The sequence below is a fragment of the Dipodomys merriami genome, unplaced genomic scaffold (genome assembly GCF_024711535.1).
Source record: "Dipodomys merriami isolate MVZ:Mamm:240054 unplaced genomic scaffold, mDipMer1.0.p SCAF_112, whole genome shotgun sequence".
In the NCBI taxonomy this organism is placed as follows: Eukaryota; Metazoa; Chordata; class Mammalia; order Rodentia; family Heteromyidae; genus Dipodomys; species Dipodomys merriami.
Window position 1 is genome coordinate 3,467,835 of NW_027202405.1, and position 22,841 is coordinate 3,490,675.

Sequence of the window (22,841 nt, forward strand, 5' to 3'; positions counted from 1 at the left end):
AATTATTTATTGTTTTGAATAATGTGATAATAATTATTTTTTGTTTTTAGTCACAATGAAAGAAATCATCTATAGAAACTTCTTTTTAAAATATAAGAGCCATGTTATAAAAATTATTAGCCATAAGTATATATTTCTGATTACTAATATAACCAAGGAGAAAACTCTGGAGTCAAGTAACTTTTGTGTTAAATATACACATAATCCAAGTATAGAAATGGTGATTGAACTTTCAAATCGATGGCCTCAATTTCGAAGACAATGATGGGAGATATTAATAATTTATATTATATGTTTCTGACTTTTTAAACATTTTTTTCAGGTCCCAGGACTTGCATTCAGGGACTCATACCTGTAGACTTGCTTGTTCACAGCTGGTGCTCTAGAGTCACAACTCTAACTTGACTTTTTGCTAGTTAAGTGGAGATGGAGTATTTAAATCTTTTCTTTGGGGGCTTATTTTGAACAATGATCCTTCAATTCTGTCTCCTCAGTAGTAACATTACAGGTGTGAGCCACTGAAATACAGCTTGATTTTTAAACATTGTTTTCAAACAGTGTTTTTTGAAGTTTTTACTAGCTTTATGTCCCTTCTCAGTACTATACAGGAAATACCAAAGTGTAGGCAATAAAAGCATGTGTTTACCTCTGTGTAGTAGAGAAGGTAAATATCAATCATCATTCTGTCACAGGCAAGGAAACATCCAGAAAAAGACAGGAAAGGGAACTATAGCCAGGCCTGTAGTGATAAATTATAGCCCAGCCAGTGCTTATAACTAGATCAGCAGTGGTTTGATTGATGGCATCTCCACATAACATTGCAGAATGAAAAAGAAAACTTTGGAAGTTTTCATTTGGGACTGTTTTTAGTAACTCAGAGGCACAGGAGGAGGGAGAATATACGAGAGGTTTCTTTCTAAAAACAGAATATTTGACTAAAGTCAGATTAATATTTAGCAACAGAAAACTTACTCTAAGAATTAGACTTCTATTTGTATTTCTTAAACGTTAAAACATAATTAATCTATGTAAAACGGTGTGGCATTTCAGAATTTGTAATAATGGAGAAGTTTATTTTGCTGGAAACATAAGGAAATTTATTCACAGAGCTGGGACTGAACAGAGGGCCTTTTAGCTGTGATGTAGTATTCTTCTATTCTTGCCATTCCTCTCATTAAGATATGTTTTTTAGGGGCTGGGAAGGTGGCTCAGTGGTAGAGTGCTTGCTTTGCATGCATGAGGCCCTGGGTCTGATTCCTCAGCACCACATAAGCAAAAAGAAAAAAAACCAGAAGTGGCGCTGTGGCTCAAGTGGTAGCGCGCTAGCCTTGAGCTGAAGAGCTGAGGGACAGTGCCCAGGCCCAGAGTTCAGGCCCCAGAACCGGACCCCCCCCCAAAAAAAGTCTTTTTATTATCGAGTACTATAAAAAAATTAGGATCAACTAAAATGGAAACCCAACTCTGTAATTGCTTGTAGTTCCATATTTAGAGAAAAGATTCCAAGTTTGATTTGTTTTTCATTGTTTTTCAATAAGCTTTAGATTTCACCTATCCTACCACAAAACTCTGATCTTTTGTACATAGTACATACGTATTTTCTTTCTATCTACTATACTTTCTATTATTAACTAGATACTACATTCAAATTGATTAAGTTTTTACCTAATATCTCTTTGTTGTTGTTGTTCCATAATCTCATCAAAGAAACTAAGTTATATTTATTCATCCATCTTCTCTTGGTTTTGGTAGTTTTTAGACTCTCTTTGCTTTTGATATTCTTAACAGTTTAAGTTCTCTTTGGACATTTCATAATCAATTTTTCAGTCCTTGTGTACAGTGCGATTATGGGATTTTAGGAGGAAGAACACAAGTTAAAGTTTACTTCCATCACAACATATCAAGGGCACATGCTGTAAACATGCCTTACTCTGTTGATGTTCATCTTTGTTACGTTGCTAAGGTACAGTGTGTCATGCTTCTCCAGTGTGCAGTCAGTTACTATTCCCTTTTCATTTCATTTTGAATGGAAGTCACTATGCTCAGTCCATCCTTTACGGGAGGGAAGAGTTATGCTTTGTTTGCAAAGCATCCTAAAATCTAGTCACAAATTTTCTATGCAAGCTGTAGCAAAATAATTAAAGTGTCTCTGACATAGCAAGAGGTCCGCCAGTTCATGCTGTCATATTTTGGGTGTTCTCCCAGTATCCGCCCACACGGCTACTAAGAACAGCTGTGACCTTAAGGTCTGAGGTCCACGCGGACATGACCCTGTTGACTGAGCCTATAAAGTGAAATGGATGCCAGGGCGGAACAGCTCATGCCTTGCCCTTACTCATCTTTGTGAGGTTTCTCGTTGCTTAGTTTGCTAAAAAAGGAATTCCACACTTAATTTTTGCTCATTCCTGTCCTAATATTCATTTATTACTCTGTTTTATTTCATGACTTTCCTATCCCCACATGTCCTCTTACAAGTCAGTATGAATTTACAAAAAAAAAAAGTGATCATATAATCCTTAAACAGCATTGTGCCATGTGTTGTTGATCATACCACTATACCTCATGTGCTAAAACTGAAATATAAAATGCCCTTGAACAAAGAGGAATCACTTATTTTCACAGTGACATAATTATTACTGATCGTACAAAATTCAGACAAAAGTAAGCCAAGTGGTTAACATCTTTAACCTTTTCTATTTAGGACGCAGAGAATGGGAGGATTGCAGTTGGAGGCCAACTCAGGCAAAAAGTTTATTGGCTGAGAATAGTAGCAATCTCTTGTCATTTTAGCTACCTTAGTCTGAATAGAAAAGCTGACATCTACCACTTGAGACACACCCCACGCTTTAGTTTATAGAACACTTAAAAGAAAACCCAGGATGACAACCCTTTCTATAGTTTCTTTCAAAAACATGTACTTGATATATGTTATCTTCACTGTAGGAATCAAACATAGAAACAAACATAACAAAGAAGTAGGCAACAGTTAGCTGTCCACATCATATCCTTCAAAGATTTTCAGCACCAAATAGTTTCTTTGTATTTATTCTGAGATAACAATCATTAATATAACAGTCCCTAATTCCATAAATAGATAAATATAAACAATAAAATACTTTAAGCCTGATTAATAATGATTTAAAAGGTAGAAAACATGCAATTTTGTTGAGATGTGCTTTTTGTGAACCAATTGCCTATAGTATATAATACTTCTAATTAATTGTTCACTTTCTTTGTTTTTAGGAGCTTTAATTTATCAGTGACATCTCCTTTATCACTTATAGATTTAGCATGGTTTTAATGTTTATTTGTTCATTTACCCATCCATATCATAACAATTTGTCAGTGAAAGAATTTTAATTTTGTTTAGCCACATTTATCCTTGGATATTATTTCAATGGTTGCACAAAAACGCTGGGTAGAAATATTAAGCTCAGCCCCATAAAACAATATGACCCAATTTTGTAAGAACAAAATAAGAAAAGAAATCATACTTCTCAACTCTGACATGGTCAATGTAGTATTTTTTCCAATCAGATTATGCAATGAGCATAACAAATACTTTAAAATATACTGATGCATCTCAAACAGAAAATGCCAGAACTCTCTAGCACCTTGTCTCATTTTAGAATAGAAAGCACAGTTTCCTTGGAAACAGCACTAAGTGTGGCCAAATCAGCCAGAGGTCAGAGAGCAGTTCAGTTTTCCTCTTGGAATGGACAATATCTCTGCTAAGACTGGCAAAGTTAGTAATCATCCCACATAACAGAAAGGATGTGGAACATGGGTAATGTGGATTGAATCAAGGAGGAAAAACATTAATGCTAAATAAAAAGTATGTCTCTTATTTTGTTTATAACAAAATGGGAAAGGCAGTAGCATTTACAGTTACTCTCTGGGTGCCTCTGTCTGCTTCCTACATGGCTCTGTGTCTTCAGAATGCAACCATTAGAAGGATCAAAGAAAGCATGGCAACATTGAAGTAGTGTCATTCAACAAAAGATCTGGAGTAGTAAAATGGGTAATAAAAAGGGTTGAGTGGCCATAGAAAAGCAGGCTTCAAAAGAACTTTTAGTAGGCACAGAACATGCACCTTTGAAGGTGAGGAATCATTGCTGGGCCAAAGGGCAGCAATGTGCACTAAGTGTCTGAAGTCTATTCAGCCAGTGTGGGTGCTGCCGCACTGGAGAGTTCAGTGGTTGGATAGTAGCATTAAAAGTACTTGGGCTCTGAAACCAATCTCCCCTTTCCTGCTTAATTCACCTTGTGACCTTATACAAGTCCCTTAGCCTGTCCAAGAAACACTAACATCAACTTTGAACTGAGATGGAGATAAAACCCATGTCAACACGCAGGTGATCATGCAGTGTGTGTGGAGGTTGCAAGGGGCATGGTAAGCTCTTGCCCCACCCCCTAGACAAGCACCAGTACCTGGTAAGTGTTCAGGAAGTTACAGTCATGAAAAGAAAGTAGTCTACTATAAGCTAAGATGAGCTGTTATTTGGTGAAGAGAAATGTCAGGTAAGTGGTTCATATATAGGTTTTATATTTACAAAATAGAGTGATGACAGATCGAAACAAGTGTGCTATAGGATGTTGGTATGGAAGGATCATTTCACATGGCCCTTGATGAATGGGATAAGCTGGGACAGATTAAGGAAAAGAAAGGGAAGAAACAAAAGCAAACTATGTAGAAGCATTTGGAGGATGGAGTTTTGCCCAAATCCACTGAGACTACCAAATGGTGAATGACAGAAGATGAAGTGGAATAGTAAGGAGTTGTTAGGTGGAGATTTAGAAGTTAACACAGAATAACCAAGGCTTTGTAATGTAAGGTTGGTGATGGATTCATAATATTTAACATCATTATTATGGTGGTTCCTAACTTAGATTCCTGTCTTGTACTTTTTGCATGTATGTCACATTAAAGAATATTTTTCCAAATATACTAGGACTAGAAAGGGAAGAGTACTATGCTTATGATCACATAGAAGGAAGATGCCTACATTTATGCTCAGTGAGAAAAATTCTATCTCATATTTCTGGTATAGCTATCTCCTCTACTGTCTACTAACGATTTACATATTTATAAACTTAACAAAATGGCATTAATTTGTTTTCAAATAAGTGGATAATAAGAAATTAGAAGACTAGCATGTTCCCTATAAGCTTCATCATTGCAGAATTCAAGATACTTTTCTTAACACAGTGTTTGAAATATTTGTGTTCCCACATGGCTGAGAGCATGATGTAGCTCTCAATGAAGTTATCTGAAGTCATTCAAGTGCCCAATAATAGCCCCTTGGGTCCAAACACTTTTACTGACATAAGCCATTTTTGTTGAAAAATTGCCTTACGTCTCATCTGCATTTTACTGCTTTAGCATTTTGACACATTGAATTGTGAAAATGAAGAACATTTCATTTTAAAAATAATTTTGCTTCAAGTTTCTCCATAAGAATGAGGAGTGGGCTGGGAAGGTGGCTCAGTGGTAGAGCACTTGCCTTGCATGCATGAGGCCCTGGGTTCAATTCCCCAGCACCACATAAGCAAAAAGAAAAAAAAAACCGGAAGTGGCGCTGTGGCTCAAGTGGTAGAGTGCTAGCCTTGAGCTGAAGAGCTGAGGGACAGCGCCCAGGCCCAGAGTTCAGGCCCCACGACTGGAGCCCCTCCCCCCCAAAAAAAGGAATGAGGAGCTTGCTTAGAAGGAATGCAGGCTCCACTAATCCCAAAAGCAGGTTGGAAGAAGCTAACTTACATTGGAAGAGAGAGGGTCTCCCTTTGAGGAAAGGTAAAGGGAGAAGTGAGAATTTCAGAGACTGAAGTAGAGATAATCATTTGGAGATCAAAAGTTCTGGCTAGAAGTGAAGAGAGAAAAAAACAAGAACATTGAGTGGACCTACCGCTAGTATTTGGGGAGGGGAAGGATGAGTGCTGGGGAAATTGAGGAAAAGACAGAAGAATTTCAAGCAAGAAACACATTCAGCCCCAAGCAAAATATAAAATCTTGTGCTTGTTAAATAAAGGAAATTTGATGCAGAGAGCTGACCTTGATGTGTCCTTCCAAAGTACTAGTAAATTCTTATCAGAGCCAACTGAGCCCGGCTATTAAAATGTGACAATAATGATAACATCAATAAGAATGCTAGAAGTGGTTATTTATTGAGAGATTTCTGGGGGCTGAGTCTGTACTAATTACATTTATATGTTTCTGTCTTTTCCCAACAATATATGAGGTGGATGTAATAAGTCTTAAAGAAGTTAGATAACTTGATCAAATTTACAGGATTAACGAGTTGTCAGTGAAGGTAGGGGCTGCCAGGGATTTCAGAGTTTTCTGTGGATATTCAGGGCATTTTCCATCATACCCTACCATTTTTGTAAAATTGCCATTAAAATTTTAGTGCACAAATCTTATAGAAGAATTCTGAAGAACTTCTACTCCCTGATGCATGGATAAATTAAGAACTGTTATTTTTTCCAAATTTTAAATAGATATAAATGCTACAATTTTCATATAGTTTAAATAGAGATGCTTCAAATAACACCCTCTCATCACTTTTAATTTATCGAATGAAATTTGCCTCTTAGAGTATTTTAATATGAATCCTTATCTATTTTCAAAAGACAAGTAATTTTTATGTGTGAATACTGGTATTGAAACTTGAACTCAGGGCTTGGGCAGTGTCCCTTACTTTTTTGCTCAAGGCTGGCGCTCTACCATCTGAGCAACAGTTCCAGTACCAGCTTTTTGGTGGTTAATTGTAGATAAGAGTCTCATGAACTTTCTTGTCTGGGCTGGCTTTGAAGATGAATGCTCAGATCTCAGCCTCTTGAGTAGCTAGGATTATAGGCCTGAGCCACCTGTATCCAATGACATTTAGGTCATTATTTGACCTCTTCTGTTTCTCTCCTTGAGCAATATTTCAAGTCCTCATTCCTTTACATACTTCTTTCTTGTGTAATATTTCTTCACATTGAAATCATTCTCATACACTGCATACACTAAGAACATTTAACAAAGCAGGAAGAGAAGGTAAGCAAAGAGGATAAAATCGTCAAGGGACCATTGGTTATTGCCAATTTAGAGCTAATATCCATCTTTCAATCAAGAGGCACCCACCTCTGCCATCTTTATGCCAGGTCCACTTGCAATATTCTCACGCATGTGCACTGAGCTTGCAAGTGAAACTTCAACCATTGATATACGGAGATGAAAATAAAGAAGTTAATCAGACATTAAAATACTGTAAGGACTTCTCGTCTTAATTTAATTTAGCATTTCAGATACATGAGATGCTTATTTCCAACAGTGACGGAGGAAAAGAGAAAGTATGTGTAAATGTACTCAAAGCTAGATAGAAGAAGATGTGATTAGGAATTATCAACGGAATTATAGAACATTCTTACATATACTCTTGACAGCCCTATATCTACTGTGTTAAGATGTTCAGGGGTCTGGTTTCCAAGTATTTATGTGGTCAAGCACCACTACTTATTTTTGGTGATAGTGGTTAATAGCTGTGAACTTGTGATGGAGAACAGACTGAAGTCCATGGAAGTTATAGCTGTGGAATGATTTTTCCCAAAGGCAGGTACAAGTCAGTTTGTTCCATTTCAAATGATTCCAATCACACAGAAGAGTTTAGACAGAGAATTTCTCAAGAAGTTTCCATCCTCCATTAAACTCAGCCCCAGCATCTCCTACTGGCCCTCTGCCTAATGCAGTCCACAAAGTGTATCTTGTTGTTTTAAAACTTGGTATCTATCCAATAGAGGCATTTCTTTACATAGTCACAATTCTTTTATGTTTCTTCATCCAATCAGAGTCAGAAACACAACTCTCAATCTCAAATCCATATCTTCGTGTTGTTAAAGAAGCAAAAAGGGTCACCCTGTTTGTGACTAGGGTTAATTCAGAAAAAGAAAAGCTTAATTTTTTTTAACTATACTGCATGCTCTTATTCACTCCATAATGAAATAGATTTTTAAAAAGTTACCAATATACTTGAAAAATGGGAAGGTTGAAGGTATGTGACAACTTTATAATTCCCCATAGGAAAAAAACATGTTGAAACTATGTGTTCATAAGCTCAAAATTTTACCAGATGTCTTGACATTGTTTTCTTCCTTCAGGAGAAACTTAAGAAAATCCACCAAAAGTGATCTTGGTTTAACTGTTACTCCATAACTGAAATATGCACAATTGAAAGTGGAATAAAAAACAAATAAGTATAAAGTGTATTCATAAGAGAAGCTGAATGGCTTTCGATTTTGACAGTACTGACAATATTTTTAACAATAACAACCACAATAACCTCTATTTATATAGTAGGTAATAATTACTAGATAAGATTTAAAAGCGTATATAAATATTAAAATAACCTAGTATGTAGCACTAGAGGGTGAAGCTCAGGGGTAAAGTAGTTGCCCCCTGTGTGAAAGGCCTTGGGTTCGATACCCAGCTCTGCAAAAACAAGAAAATTATTAAATGCAGAGCTGAATTTGAACCTACACAGTTTGGATCTAGAGCATTGTTTAAATATTCAGGAGTAAAGAATTATATTTATGTATGGGACTCGACCACAATGGGCCTCAAAAAAAACCAACCAAAAATAATACAGAAAGGTATCATAATCTCTTGATGAACTCATAGGACCTATTATATAGCTCATGTTGTCCAAGAATTTAGTAAAAACACTTTCAAAGTGAGCTATAAAAACATTTTAGATCATAGTCTGAAGCCAAATGGATTAAAATTAGTCCGTTTATGAAGAGCGGCCTCAGATAAGATGTAGCCCTTTTAGATTTCAGTAAATAAAGAGATCAGAGAAGATAGTTTCCATATGAGCAAAGAGTGTTTGTTTCCTAGTTTGTGTTAGTGCCTTTCTGTGAAGCCTACAGACAAGTTCATTAACTCCACCCCCAATAGCTAAAAAATAATTTTAAATTAATACAGAACCCCCTTAATTCATAGTTAATTATTCAGTACATAATATTCGTTAAGATCTGTGCTTTGCCTAGGGCTTGCATAATTTATTTTAGACAAGGTACATTTTATATAGTTTAGAAAAACTGAAGCTACATGTTAGTAGTATAGATTGTATTCTACCCCAAAGTGTGCTCATCTGCCACACCAATTACAACTTGTAAAATACTCCAGAGACACCTCTTCTCAACAGCATGAGAATTTAAAAAAGAGCTTTTAGTATCAAGTTTAAAAAAAGAAATTCATGTAAGACCCAGGCATCCATAGTACACATCTATAATCCTAGCTGAGATCTAAGGATACAGTTCCACACCAGCTTGAGGAAGAAAAGTTCTTGAGATTTTTACTTCTAATTAATCAACCAAAAAGCTGGAAATAGGCTCAAGTGTTACAGTGCTAGCCTTGAGCCAAAAAATGTTCCTGAGTTTAGGGCTGGTGCACATGCACGTGTGTGCGCGCATGTGCGCGTGCACACACACACACGCAGACACACACACACACACACACACACACACACACACACACACACACTCAAAATCCAAGTAAGAAATAATTAGGGCCTGAACCAAGGCCACAGAGTTAGAAATGAATACTAAGTCTTGGCAACTGTGATGAACTAAAAACGGGGGGAAAAGGGGATCCACTGTTTGTTTCTTGTTTAAGCATCAAGGACATCAAGTACAGGAGGAGGGGTAGGTTTGTGGGGGTGAGAGGATGGGAAGAGCAGGATATATGATTACTGAACTGTTTAGTTTCAGAGCTCTGTGTAAAAGTGAGTGGATTGTTCGCAGAAAATGATATATACGGGTCTGGAATTTAGGGGAGTGACTGGAGATGGCTGAAAAGAGATTTCTCTGAGTTTAATTGGTCATCAAATATTTAAGCAGGAAAGTCACTTGGGAAGAACTATACACTATTAAGAAACAGAAAAAGCTGATGTGGAAGCCTAAATGTCATGTGTGGGATAAACTATCGGAGAAAAAAATAAGGAGAATTACAGGGAAGTAGAATCCTGAAATGAAGCCAATTTCAGAATAGATGAGGTGATTTCTTTTAAAAAACAGGGAGTGCTCAGAAAGAGCTTCTGAGAAAAAGAGCAGAAAAGTTTTCTCTGATAACCAAAAAGTCAGTTGTCAACAACAAAAATCTATGTAGTGCTTACAGTCCTTACAATTACAACACTAGTAGGTATTATGCCAAACTTTCTAAAAAATCCAAACCTCTTTATTCTATGTGCAGAAAAAAACAAGTGTGTTAAACACAAATAGGAACACAAGAGATTATCACATTGAGACAAATAAGAAGTATTGGGTGATATTTAAGTGTGCTTGACAAAGAAAATATATGTTAGAGGATTATTCAACTAATGTGCTGGGAAATTTGATGACTACTTGAAAAAGTCAGATTAACTCTTAACTCTGTATCTTATTTAATATTAATTTTAGATGGGCTGAACAATTAAATTCTCCAAAGGTGCAGGAATTAGAAAAAATATAAGGAAATTCTTGGTACCTTTTAGGATGAATAAGTGTCAAATTCAATGTAACAAATCAAAAAGAAAAAGATTGGAAATACATAACTTTATAAGATAGCTATAGTAGAAGTGTGAAAATAAAAATTTAAAAATAACTTGCTTTAAAATATATACACCAAATAGTACAAACCAAGTTATAAAATCATCTACAGAGGATACCTCAAGGAAGGTATTAGGGTAAGAGGCATTAGGAATCTTTCTACTTAGGTAACAATTCACTGGCCTAGTTTTACTGGTGGGACCATTTTGGAAGTCTACGGTCTATTGAAGCTTGTAACTTTTAGTGGAAGGCTAGAACAAATTGAAGTTAGTTCCTATTATTATTACCTCTTGGCCAGTAAGAAGCTTCTCACCCCCTACCTTTCAGCCTACAGTCAGCAGCCATGCATGTGACCCAAGAGAATTTGTATGTAACTTACAAGACAGGCAGGGTGGCAAACCAGTACCAGAGCCCACTTACCAGGAATCAGACTGCTGCTTTGATCATGGAGGTGCAGACACAGAGGCAAGCAGCCATCTTCCTCCTCTGAAGCCACTATCAATGGATTTAAAAGTCAATATCCGTTTTAATCTTATTTTTTTTCTTCTGTCAATTATAAACTCCATGTCAGGCAAACCTGTCCTTCAAAAGTGAGGGAGAAATTTAATCATTGCAGAATGAGCAAATCCGGAGACAGTTTGATACTGCTTAACTTGGCTAACAGTAACAGCCAAATGCTAAAAGGATTCCTGAAGGCTAAGACGAAGGAACTCTAGATAGTAAATCAAAGTCATATGAGAGAATAAACACATGGATACACATAATACATTGGAAATGATCAAGACTAGCATTATCAAGTGGTTCATAACTTTCTTGTTCTCTACTTGATTTAAGAAGCTAACACATTTAAAAATATTCTGAAAGTTAGTATTACTGTAACCCAAATTTGTAAACCACATTTTATGTTTTACATAATTTAAGAGACAAATATGTTCTTAACATTATCTAATTAATTGGTTCAGTTGTTATTTTTGGAACCAGTGTCACAAGATGGAAGATCTGACATCCATAGCTGGAAAGGGTGGGGAAGGAATTGGAAAGTAGCAGTTTTTATGTGCTATTGAAATAGAGCTGGTATAAATCAAAGTGTTATAACATTACAATATTAAGTGTAATCCCAAGGTAATCATAGAGCAAATAGCTACAGAGCATACTAAAAAAGAAATGAGAAGGGAATTTGAAAGTGTTTAGGAGAAAAAAGTCAAACAATGAAAGAGTATAGGAAATAAGGAACACAAATGCTGTAAAACATAGAGAAACAGACCAACAGAATAAATTTTTCATCAGTATCTATCTTATATGTAAATGAATTCGACTGTCCAATCAAAAGACAAGAAATAGGCAGACTAGATTAAAAAGTTACCCAACTCTTTACAAGACATTAACTTTAATTCAAACCCACAAAAGGTAGAGTGACCTAAAACGGTAGATATTTCAAGTAAAAGATAACAGAGACCAAGGTGACCGTCTAGACTTTGCAACAAAAAAAATAATTTCCAAGGCATAAAGAAATACATTTGATATGTTAAATGGAACATGTGATGCAGCAGGATAAAACAGACTTTCAATATATATGAAGCAGAACTTGATAGGCTTGTAAAGGAAGCAGATAGCTGGATAATAATACTTGGAGGCTTAATACCTCCTTCTTTCCCTCTCCCCCCAGGTCCTGGGGTTTGAACTCAGGGCCTGGGTGCTATCCCTGAGTCTCTTTGTGTCATGGCTAGTGCTCTACCACTTGAGCCACAGTGCTACTTCCATCTTTTTCTGAGTAGTTTATTGGAGATAAGAGTCTCATAGACTTTCCTGCTCCTGCTTGGCTTTGAACCATGATCTTCAGATCTCAGCCTCCTGAGTAGCTAGATTACAGGCGTGAGCCATCGGTGCCTGGCTAATACCTACTTTTATCTAGATAAAAGTATATATGTAGATGTAAAAAAATAAAACAAAAAAGTAAGTAACCAAATAAAAGACTGGAACAACACAATATACAAACTAAATCCAACAAATTTATTTGGGGCATTTTAAACAACATCTACAGAACACACATTCTTCTCAAGTGAACACATGCGAAAACATTTTCCAGAATAGCTCAAGTGTTAGGTCACAAATAGTGTATTGAAATATTTTAAAAGAGATTTAAGAAAATGTACTAAACACTAAATACTAAACATCTCTGCACAGTGACTCCCTAGCTAAGAATACCTATGTTGAATCCTGTGTGGGCATTCCTTTTCTGACTTACATATTATCTGACTAGATTTTATGTATCAGAGACACATCCGCTCCTCCTGCTTATCACACTATTAGAGGCTAAACTTTCAGGAAGCAGTTCTTTCTGTATTTATTCAAAATGCAACCTGAATACAAATCTGTTTAGAACTTAAGAGATTATCTAATCATTTTTTAAAAAATTGAATATCTTTTCTGACAGCTAAAAATGCCGGTGAGCCTAAGTATTTATTTAACTCTCATTTACTCCCCTCCCCAAGTAATAGAGTTGCCTTTTACCAGATCTAAATATTTATTTAAATGACTAACCTATGAATTAGCAGATTTACCTTCATAAACCACTAATGAAAATAAGCGTATTAACTAAAAGCTGAATTTAATTATTTTATAAAGTAAACTCCTGCTGAACATACTTAAACTCAGCAAAAATGTTGATTTTTATCAGTTTTAATATAAAATACAATCATTGTAAATGAAAATTTCACTTTCTCTATTAATATGCCCAGGCTACGATTTTAAGACGAGGAGGCATTTGTATAAATGCCAAATTTATGCTCAACTAGATTGTAGAGCTACACTTCCTCGATTGTTTGAATGCCTTTATTAAGTCACATCTAATTTATAAGGTAAATTAAAATAAAGTGCAAGAAATCTTAAATTATGCCTTATTAGACCATGTACAGTTTTCCTGAATACAAAGTGGCATTGTGGTAGTCTGTCTGTAAAAGTCACGTTATGCTTTTTAAAAATATTTTTATAGATTTTTTATTTGGCTTCAATCTATATGAATGGCTGGCAAAAACAAAACAGAGAATACATGAACACATGTTATGCAGCCTTTGAGCATTATTTTGACATCACTGGTGAAAGTCAGGGTGTACTTCAAAGTGAAAATCAAGAACTATTATTTGCAAGCCCACATCAAACCACCTGGAAAATAATATTCTCAGCAATTTAATTTGGATTACATTTATTCATGTTTACTTGCTTCTGTACACTTAGGCCCAGTAATGCCAAAGAAATTAACATTGGCAAGAGGAGCTACGCTAAAAAACTTTTCTTAAAACATTAATGCCTTCTTATCTTTTGGAATGCATAATCTGTAAATCTTACTGACACTGTAAATCAATCAAAAGTTCTTAGAATGCCAAATGAGTGTATGCTTAGTGTTTAAGTGTACAATAATGGAAAAGATGAAAAACATTATTGCACCTCTGGTATTGGTGAGAACACTTATCTAATTACACAGCTCATCAGCCTCTGCTAACTAAAAGGCAACAACCAGGTGGAACATCTTGATTCGCCATTTTACTCATCAGGAATGTTCAGTGTTATATATTATTAACATTAAAAGTGGTAATAGTCAAAGGTCAGCATTAAACCACTTAGAAAAGCTTACTCTTTTTTATTCTCCAATCACCCTTGATTTGGGTATAAAAGTTTTAGTTAGAAAACATGAATATTTTTTATGACAGACTTACTCTGCTCAGAGTAAACCAGTTACTATCTTCTTAGGCATTTACAATAATCTTTAGTCTTTCCTCTATGACATCGTTTTTATTTTAATAAGCTGAACTCATATACAATTATATAACCAATGACACACCCCAAATGTGTGTATAAGAAAGAATAATTCGGGCTGGGAAGGTAGCTCAGCGGTAGAGTGCATGCCTTGCAAGCATGAGGCCCTGGGTTCAATTCCTCAGCACCACATAAACAGAAAAAGCCGGAAGTGGCGCTGTGGCTTGAGCTGAAGAGCTGAGGGACAGCGCCCAGACCCATGACCGGCAAAAAAAAAAAAAAAAAAGAAAAAAGAAAAAAAAGAAAGAATAATTCATAAAAGCTTTCAAAATTAAATGAAACGTTAAAATAAATTCTTTATCAGTACCTGTCAGGGAAGAATAAAGTTGCACCATCTGAATAGTCAGTTACAAATTTTATTTAAGCCCAAGTTTAGTGAAGTGCTAGTTTTTCTCTTTTAGAGTAATCTTACATGGAACACATTAGAAAATGTGTTTCTGTGTCTTCTGTGTTTCTGTGTCTTCTGGTTTTGCTCATGTGATTACAAATTGGCATTTTCTCCTTGCCTGGACACTTGTTTTCCAAGACACATTGTTTCCTCTCCCATAGAAGAGCTGCCATGCACTCGACAAGAAATGCACAATTTCTCACTGATTTAGGAAGGTGGTTAAGCAAGGAGAATGGGTGTGTGTGTGAGAGAGAGTCTAATGGTATGCATATATGAACGTGTAAAATGAAATCTCCTATGAAACTACTTAATCCTAATAAAAATGTGGAAAGATAAAATACATACAAATTCACAGAAATAGTTTTATCAACATCTGTTTGTGCTTTTACTTCTTACTTAACAAATGTTTATAATTATTTTTTAAATGCTTCTATTTAAAGAAACATCATGCACTATTATTCATTTCACCTGGGGCCAAGGATTTTTTAATAAAAGGCCATGTCCTTTCTTACTTAGTTTACCATAATGTTTGACAAACACCTTTGAGTTGACAGAGGAATGGGAGAGTCATATATATTATACTTTATCTCATCTAGGCCTTAAACTAACTCTTTAGTAGATATTTTTATCCTTAAGTTAAAGTACTAAGGAAGATTTTGGGAGGTGACAAATGGAATGTGCCCAGGTCATATAGTTGTTATAGATGGAATCAAATGAGAATAATCTCTCAGCTTTGGCCAGTTGATATTACAATTTCTAAGATCCACACAAACTGAACTAATTTAACTGTCATTATAAGTCAGATTCTTATTTTTGTGGCCATTTTCTGCTTTCTATTTCTTCCCATTCCCTTCTCCTGCTTCACCTTGTAGAAACAGTTCAGATAGAACTGACTACTTGGTTCTTCATTGGCATTTTCCTGCTCTGCTATTTTATTACCTGTATATAACTGGTGTTACAGAGAAATGATTTTGAGTTGCCTATACCAAGAAGTTGGAACTTTAAAATGTTTCTCGTGTCAAGTTTTTGTAGTAATAATATTCAGCATCTTCTTTAGAAATTTGTAGGAAAGATAGCATGCTCATTCATCATGTAAGTCAACAGATTTTTGTGCAAGGTAACACATACGTAAAACAGGAAGCCTTCTATTTTATCTGTAAGGCTCAATAACTTACATTCTGCAAACATTTTAATCTAAAGATTAAAACTAAATCATGAAGGATGAGGGTCAGTATGTTTAGAAATTAAGTAAAATTTAAAGATCGAAATAAACCCAGTAAGGTAGAGAAGCAATGAATTTCTGAAAAATAAGCTTTCATTCCCATAAACTTTTCTCCCCATAATGCAAGAAAGGGAAATCGCTTTGATTGTTCCACTGGATAATTTACTTTGCTTATCTATAACATGCTTTTGTTGGGTTTAGTTCCCCACCCCAAACATGGTTTTTGCCTTTATAATGTTTGTACTAGCTACATATAGGGCTGTGAGTTATTTAGGACATGAGTCCGCTACCGCGAAGTCACCAGCTTAGTAATAAAGAATTCCCAGTTCAAACAAAAAAAATGGGAATCAAAGTCAGATAACTTGGAAAAGAAGAAATGATAGTGTTAGTTTACTAATGATGTAATTATTTGTGTAGAAAACCTATCTACCTATCTATTTTATCATAGTCCATTTTCTTTTTCTACCACACAGCTTTTGAAACCAGGTAATTTATAAAGAATAAAAGCTTGATTGACAAAGGAGGAGGTAACAATGCTCGATAGGAAATATACTCATTACTTTATGTAACTGTAACCCTCTACAGTATCTTCACAATCCAAAATATAGTTTTAAAAAGTTTGATTCATGATTCTAGAGCCTGAGAAGTGTAGTAGCATGACATTATTATTCAATGTTCCTGGTCTGCTGAGGTATCTTGCAGCTCATAATATGGGAGAGATCACCTTATGCTGCAACAGAAATGTGTGAGTTCATGTCTCTCTTCCTCTTCTTATTGATTCACACAGGCCATCATAGGACCCTAGCTTCATAACCTCATGCAATCACAATTGCTTTCCAAATATTTTACTTCCAAATATATTGGCATGTGAATTTAGGATTAAGTTTCTAACACATAAATTTTAAAACACATACTCACATACTTACCACAACCTTTTAGAGTTCATAATTGAGTTCAAGAAGGTCTTTCAATAGAGAATTACTTTTTTACCATTCTGAGATTAGAAGCCAGATCTGGGTGCTAGTAAATCAGGTTCTAATAAGAAGCTTCTTTAAGATTAAAGATTAATATCTTTGCATGTGTCCTCACATGGCAGAAATAGAGTGAGAGAATGCTCCCTGGAGCTGCTTTTATAAGTATACCCATCTGGTTTGTGAAGGTAAAGGACTCCCCCATGCCCTGTTCCTAGAATGATCATATTGGGGATTAGGATTTCAGCATAAGAATCTAGGCAGTATGTAATATGTGGTCATTGCAGGGACACTGTAGGTAATTCATTGGATAGATATGATTCTGAATTTAGGAATTGGTTCCAGACTAGACAGATAAATTCTAGTGTCATCTGCACATTGGTGGTGTGGAACTTAAGTCTTGAGTCTGGATGAGAATAAAATGAAGTGAATGTAGCTACAGAAATCAAAGTTCTGAGCTTTGAGCTAGTTCAACATTTATTAGTTAGATGACTGAGATCTCCTAGTAAAAATAAATACATAGACTACCATGACCCATCAAGGTATAAATTAGTTTTACCTCTTAAATGTGTAAACTACAAGTATATACTTCTAATATGTTCTCAAAAGTTGGCACTTGAGTTTCCCAGTAGGAAAATTGGGTAGCTCAGTCAATCACAAAATAAATTGATGAATCTCAAACTGCTCTTTGTAATCTAATCATATTCTATTTTTTCACATATCCAGAGAATTATGAAAACCTTACAAACCATCGCTTTCGTTAAATGACATTATAATACTCTCATAAAACTTTTGCTCATGACAAAGAAAAGGATTTTTTAAGTAGAATACATTATAGACATTGTATGATTCAACTCCAGATAAATACCGTAGTTTCTATTAGAAAGTTACCAGATCCAAGTTTCCATAGGGGAAGAGCAGTAAGAAACAAAACAAACTTTTGTAAAATTACTTGTATAAAATTCACCAGGACAATGTTGACATCACAAATCATGATATGATAATATTACCAGCATGCAACTTCTTAATAAAGGAAAAATAGAAATATTTTGGCACAAAATCAAAGACCATTGTTTGAGATGATAAAGATGAATAGACAAATAAGATTCGAAATCCCATTTTGAAAGTTTCCTTTTAAATAAATTTAACTCTTTAAAAATTGCAGAAAAATGTTACTTCGACAAAAGTCTGACTTTTATTACCTTGTCATGTAATAAAAGCATTTCATAAAACACAGGGGAAAGCTATATTGAACATATTTAAAATGTAGTTTTGGGGGAATTAGAAAAGTCTTGCTTTCTGCTCCTGGAGGTCATAGTTTTAAAATGTTTTTATGAAATTTATATTACTTTTAAAAATCTTGGATTTAAACTTGAGTATTTTTTATAGTAGTCTGAAATCATAAAGAGAGAAGTTGCAGTCTAATACCAGACATGATCTCTCAGATCATTTGGTTTTAAATATTCTGAAAGACATGTTCAAAATAAATAACAAATGAATCATCTTCTAACTCAAGGTGAAAACTTTCCCCAGTATTCTCAGAACCATATGTAAACCCTTCTGCTTTAGTTCTCTCGTTCAACATAGGAAATTAGCTTTCATTTGTTTGTCTTTTTCCTTCATCATCCTTTATCTAGTCAAATACTATTTTTGATATTTTCTCTTACAATGCAACTCTGCAAAAGAAACATTCTTTAAAATAATTGTAACCTTTTCCTATCAATCCAGGAACATCATGTAATGAAGATAGTTGAGGAAAATAGTTTCTAGGAAATTCCATTACCTGATAACCAACTGTCCAAATCCCATCTACAGAGCCTTGTGTTGTATTTAAGAAGACAGCAAACATATATGTCAATTATATTACATAAGAAGAAATTACTCCTAAAAACAAAATGAAAAGACAGGGAATGCTGAGTGTTGGAAAGGAAGTGAATTTTTTTTTGGCAGGGGTTGGGGGGTTGGCAGGGGGAGGGGGGAGGGGAGGGCTATAGCTCTCCTGAGGCTTGAACTCAGGGCCTGGGCATTATCCCTGAACTTTTCTGCTCAAGACTAGCACTCTACCACTTGAGCCATACTCCATTTCCAGTGTTTTTTGGGAGTTTTATTAGAGATACAAGTCTCACAAACTTTCCTGCCTTATACCATGATCCTATCAGATCTCAGCCTCCTGAATAACTAGCATTATAGGCACGAGGCACACATACCTAACAGGAGGTACAATTTTAAATAGTAAATTTGGGGGTAGGAAAGGGATCTCTGAGATGTGATGTCAGCTAAGGGAAAAGAAACAAGTCCATAAAGCCACATGGTGGATAAGATTCCAAATTAAAGGAATAGCAAGTACAAAGACCCAGAATTTGAAGAAGTTTCATATAGCTGCAGGGAGTTGAGATAAACTCAGAGAATAATGACATCCAAACCAGTAGACACTTATGTGATGTTTCAGGAATTTTTACTTTTGCTCTGGGTGAAGCAGGCAGGCATTGGGAGATTCTGAGTAAAGACTATCCAGTCTGCTGAGTTCTGACTGCTATATTGACTGCCACCTGTAAGATGCAAGGTAGATTTCAAGAGATCAGTCATCTGGAAGGGGTTTAATGAGCTCCAAGAACAAAGTGAGAACAATAGAGGTGGTGAGGAATGGAGCCCTTATCTGAGATGAAGTAATTTTTGTGGGTAATGTAAATTTAGGGGCTAAATCTGTTCCATTGTAGACATAATAAATTTCAGATGTCTTTCAGATAGTCAAGTGTACGTGTTGAAGGAATCTGTTTTAGAGAAGAAAGACCATTGAAAGCATGAGTGTGTGCAGAGAAGAGAACTAGGGCCAGCCTTTGACGTTTTCCAGCATTAAGCGGTATGGGGAAGGTAAGGATGCACTTTTAGAATTTCTACTTCTATAATTTGTTTATTCCAGTGTTCCTTTTCAGTTGAGTCGTCATCTCCCATAGACTAATTGTTCTCTTTATGTTTTGATTCCTTAATCATTCTAAACACACATTTTCATAAATGATATCTCTTAGGTGCTGTCCTAATATTGAAAGTTTTGTTGTTGTTTTTGTAGCACTAAGTCTAGGGTCTCAGTCACCTTGTGTCCCTATCTGTTCACAAAAATCTGTTCAGTTTCTATTTCCCCAATGCTGTATTGTTTTCTTGGTATGACGAGCAAATTCCCGCCCCAGTTGCAACAGTCTCATTACACTCCTTCTTGGAATGTGACTTTGCCCCCAATTCCTGCAGTTCACATAACACCTTCATAACACTTCTTCTCCGAACTGACTCTACGCCCAAATTCTGATAGTCCACGTAATGCGACCTTTGTGACTACCTACGTGTGACTGCCCCCTAAATTTTGTTTGAATTCTGCCCACACCTATCCACGGCTGCTGCCTCAATTCCAGCCTGGAGCAGCGGGGCAGGTCTGTGCCCCCAAGAAAGCCTTGAGCTTGTATCGGTTGCTCTCACTCACCTCTCTTTTCTTACACTAAGGTTTTAAGTCAAGCGTCATCATGCTTGCTTGCTGACTGCTCATCCACTTGAGCAACACCCCTAGTTCTTTTGTTTTTCAGTTAGGTTTTCATACTGGTTTCACACTGGTTTCACACCATTTCCTCCTTAGTTTCCCTTGCTGGGTCCCTGGACTTAACAGGTATGAACTACCACACCTGGCTTAATTGTTGAGTCTGGATTTCCCATTTTTGCCTAAACTGGTCTCAAGTCAAGATCTCCTTATGCTATTATTTTTTTTGTTGCTTTGTATGTCCTTCCCCCACAGTATAACCCCTGTTTTCACTGTATTTGATGTTGGTATAATTTGGGGAGCGGAAGGGAAAAAACAGATTGTTTAAATACAGGTGGGCCCATTGCAACAATGAGATGTACAAGACATTATGTGTTACAATTTAGGCGTGGGGGTGGGGGGTAGGAGTGCAGTTGTGGACATGGGAGGGAAGGGATGGTAAGGGAAAAACAAAGGAGGAGACAACAATGCTTGATAGGAAATGTACTCATTACCTTGTTCATGTAACTGTAACCCCTCTGTACAGTATTTTCACAATAAAAAACGTATTTTTTTAAAAAAAAGATCTCCTTATATTCATCTGCTAAGTGGCTGGTATTGTAGACATTCTTCACCAAGCCAAGCCTAACATATAACATTCTCACTCTCCATCATTCCACCGTGGGTGGGGTATTTCCTTGTACCCAGTAACCAAAGCAAATATTCCTTTTACCCCATACTGCCTTTGCTAGCCTCTGATAACCACCATTCATATTTGGATATTTGGACATATTTAGATTCTACATTTAATTGAGATTGCATGTTTGTCTTTTTGTGTCCTCCAGGTTCATCTATATGGTTACAAATGGCAGAACTTTCTCTTTCTTAAAGGTTTAAGAATACTGAGAGTCCGGTGCCCGTGGCTCATGCCTGTAATCCTACCTATTCAGGAAGCTGAGATCTGAGGATCATGGTTCAAAGCCAGCCCAGGCAAGAAAGTCTGTGAGACTCTTATCTCCAATGAATCACCAGAAAAACCAGAAGTGATGCTGTGGCTCAAGTGGTAGAGTGCTAGCCTTCAGCTGAAGAGCTGAGGGACAAAGCCCAGGCCCAGAGTTTAAGTCCCACGGCCGACAAAAATACAATACTTTAAGATCACCCTCCATTTATTTATTCATTTACCCTTTAGTGGACAATTACAATCTCCATATATTAGCTCTTTTGGAAGGGGAACTGGCTCACCATAATGGGATGGCATGGAGTTTCCTCAAGAAACCAACACAAGAGCTATCATATGATGCAGAAATCCCACATGGGGTGTGTCTATCTCCAAGGGAAATGAAATCAGTACAACAAACAGTTACACACTTTGAATCTTGATGTCATTTGTTTCACTTTTACCAAAGGGAAAATTTAGATAAATAGAAGACACAAAGTAAGTCAAATAAACCGGATCTATGAAACTTTAAATTTCTAGCCGGAGAAACACAGCTTCGGCAAAATGTTGATTTCTTCCTAGAGAGAGAAAGAGTTTCCTGAAACCGTATTTACATAAGCAAAGTAAAGTAGAGAAGGTATTCCCACAGAGGATTCTGGTCTCTGAAATTGTTTCTTAGCAGTGGGACTCTTAACTCCTCACACCCCTTTCTGATCATTCTTTTCATTTCAGGTTGAGCTGATTTTCATGCAGAAATGTTCTAAATCCTTTTTTTACATTCTCTCAAGAGGCTCCAGAAAAACCATGTGAACTGTGAATTGTATTAATCCCCCACTACAAGTCTCTCTAGGTTTAGAGAAAAGCTCTGAAAGCCTGTCCTTTAGCTTCTGCCAGTGGATGACAAGTTCTTTTCTTTTCAGAAAAGAGTAGTCTGCTGGGAGTTCATCCTAATGGATGTGTAGAAAAATCTAAAAAATAATTACTTCATTAACAGAGATAGTTTCCAGTGCCCCAAGATCATTTTTTTAGTAACACTGTGGATGAGGAAGGAGGAAGCATGATTCATTTTGCTTGCCAAACACTCTCTACCAAGCTGGGGTGTTTCTAAGTGCTGATGGTGGGAAAGATCAGTACATCACATTCCTGTCTTGTTTTAGTTCTCCTAAGGATTTCCTAAGGATTACCAGGAAAGATTAAGACCAAAACACTTTTGGAATTTCTTAAAAAGTAAATTACACAAAAAGTTTCCAATTAGACCTAAATTATAACTCATCTGCTCCTGGGTTTTGCTTTCCTTTAGAATCATAATTGTAAACATAGCTTCTTAGTAACCCCAAGGTAACCCTGTGATTAAGTAAGTGGGTGAAAGGAGCTATATTTCTATTTTTATATTTATGCACTCTGAGAAATGCTAGAATACGCTGCCCTCCAAAAAATAGCCCTGAGAT

General features: G+C 36.0%; 1 long non-coding RNA gene across 1 annotated transcript; it reads left to right on the plus strand.

Annotated features, from left to right (window-relative positions):
* Positions 1 to 4,464: 4,464 nt before the first annotated feature.
* On the plus strand, positions 4,465 to 21,380 carry LOC138822539 (uncharacterized). The gene is made up of 3 exons (XR_011370547.1): positions 4,465 to 4,518; positions 19,699 to 19,825; positions 21,302 to 21,380. It is a non-coding gene; the product is annotated as an uncharacterized lncRNA (long non-coding RNA).
* Positions 21,381 to 22,841: the final 1,461 nt, after the last annotated feature.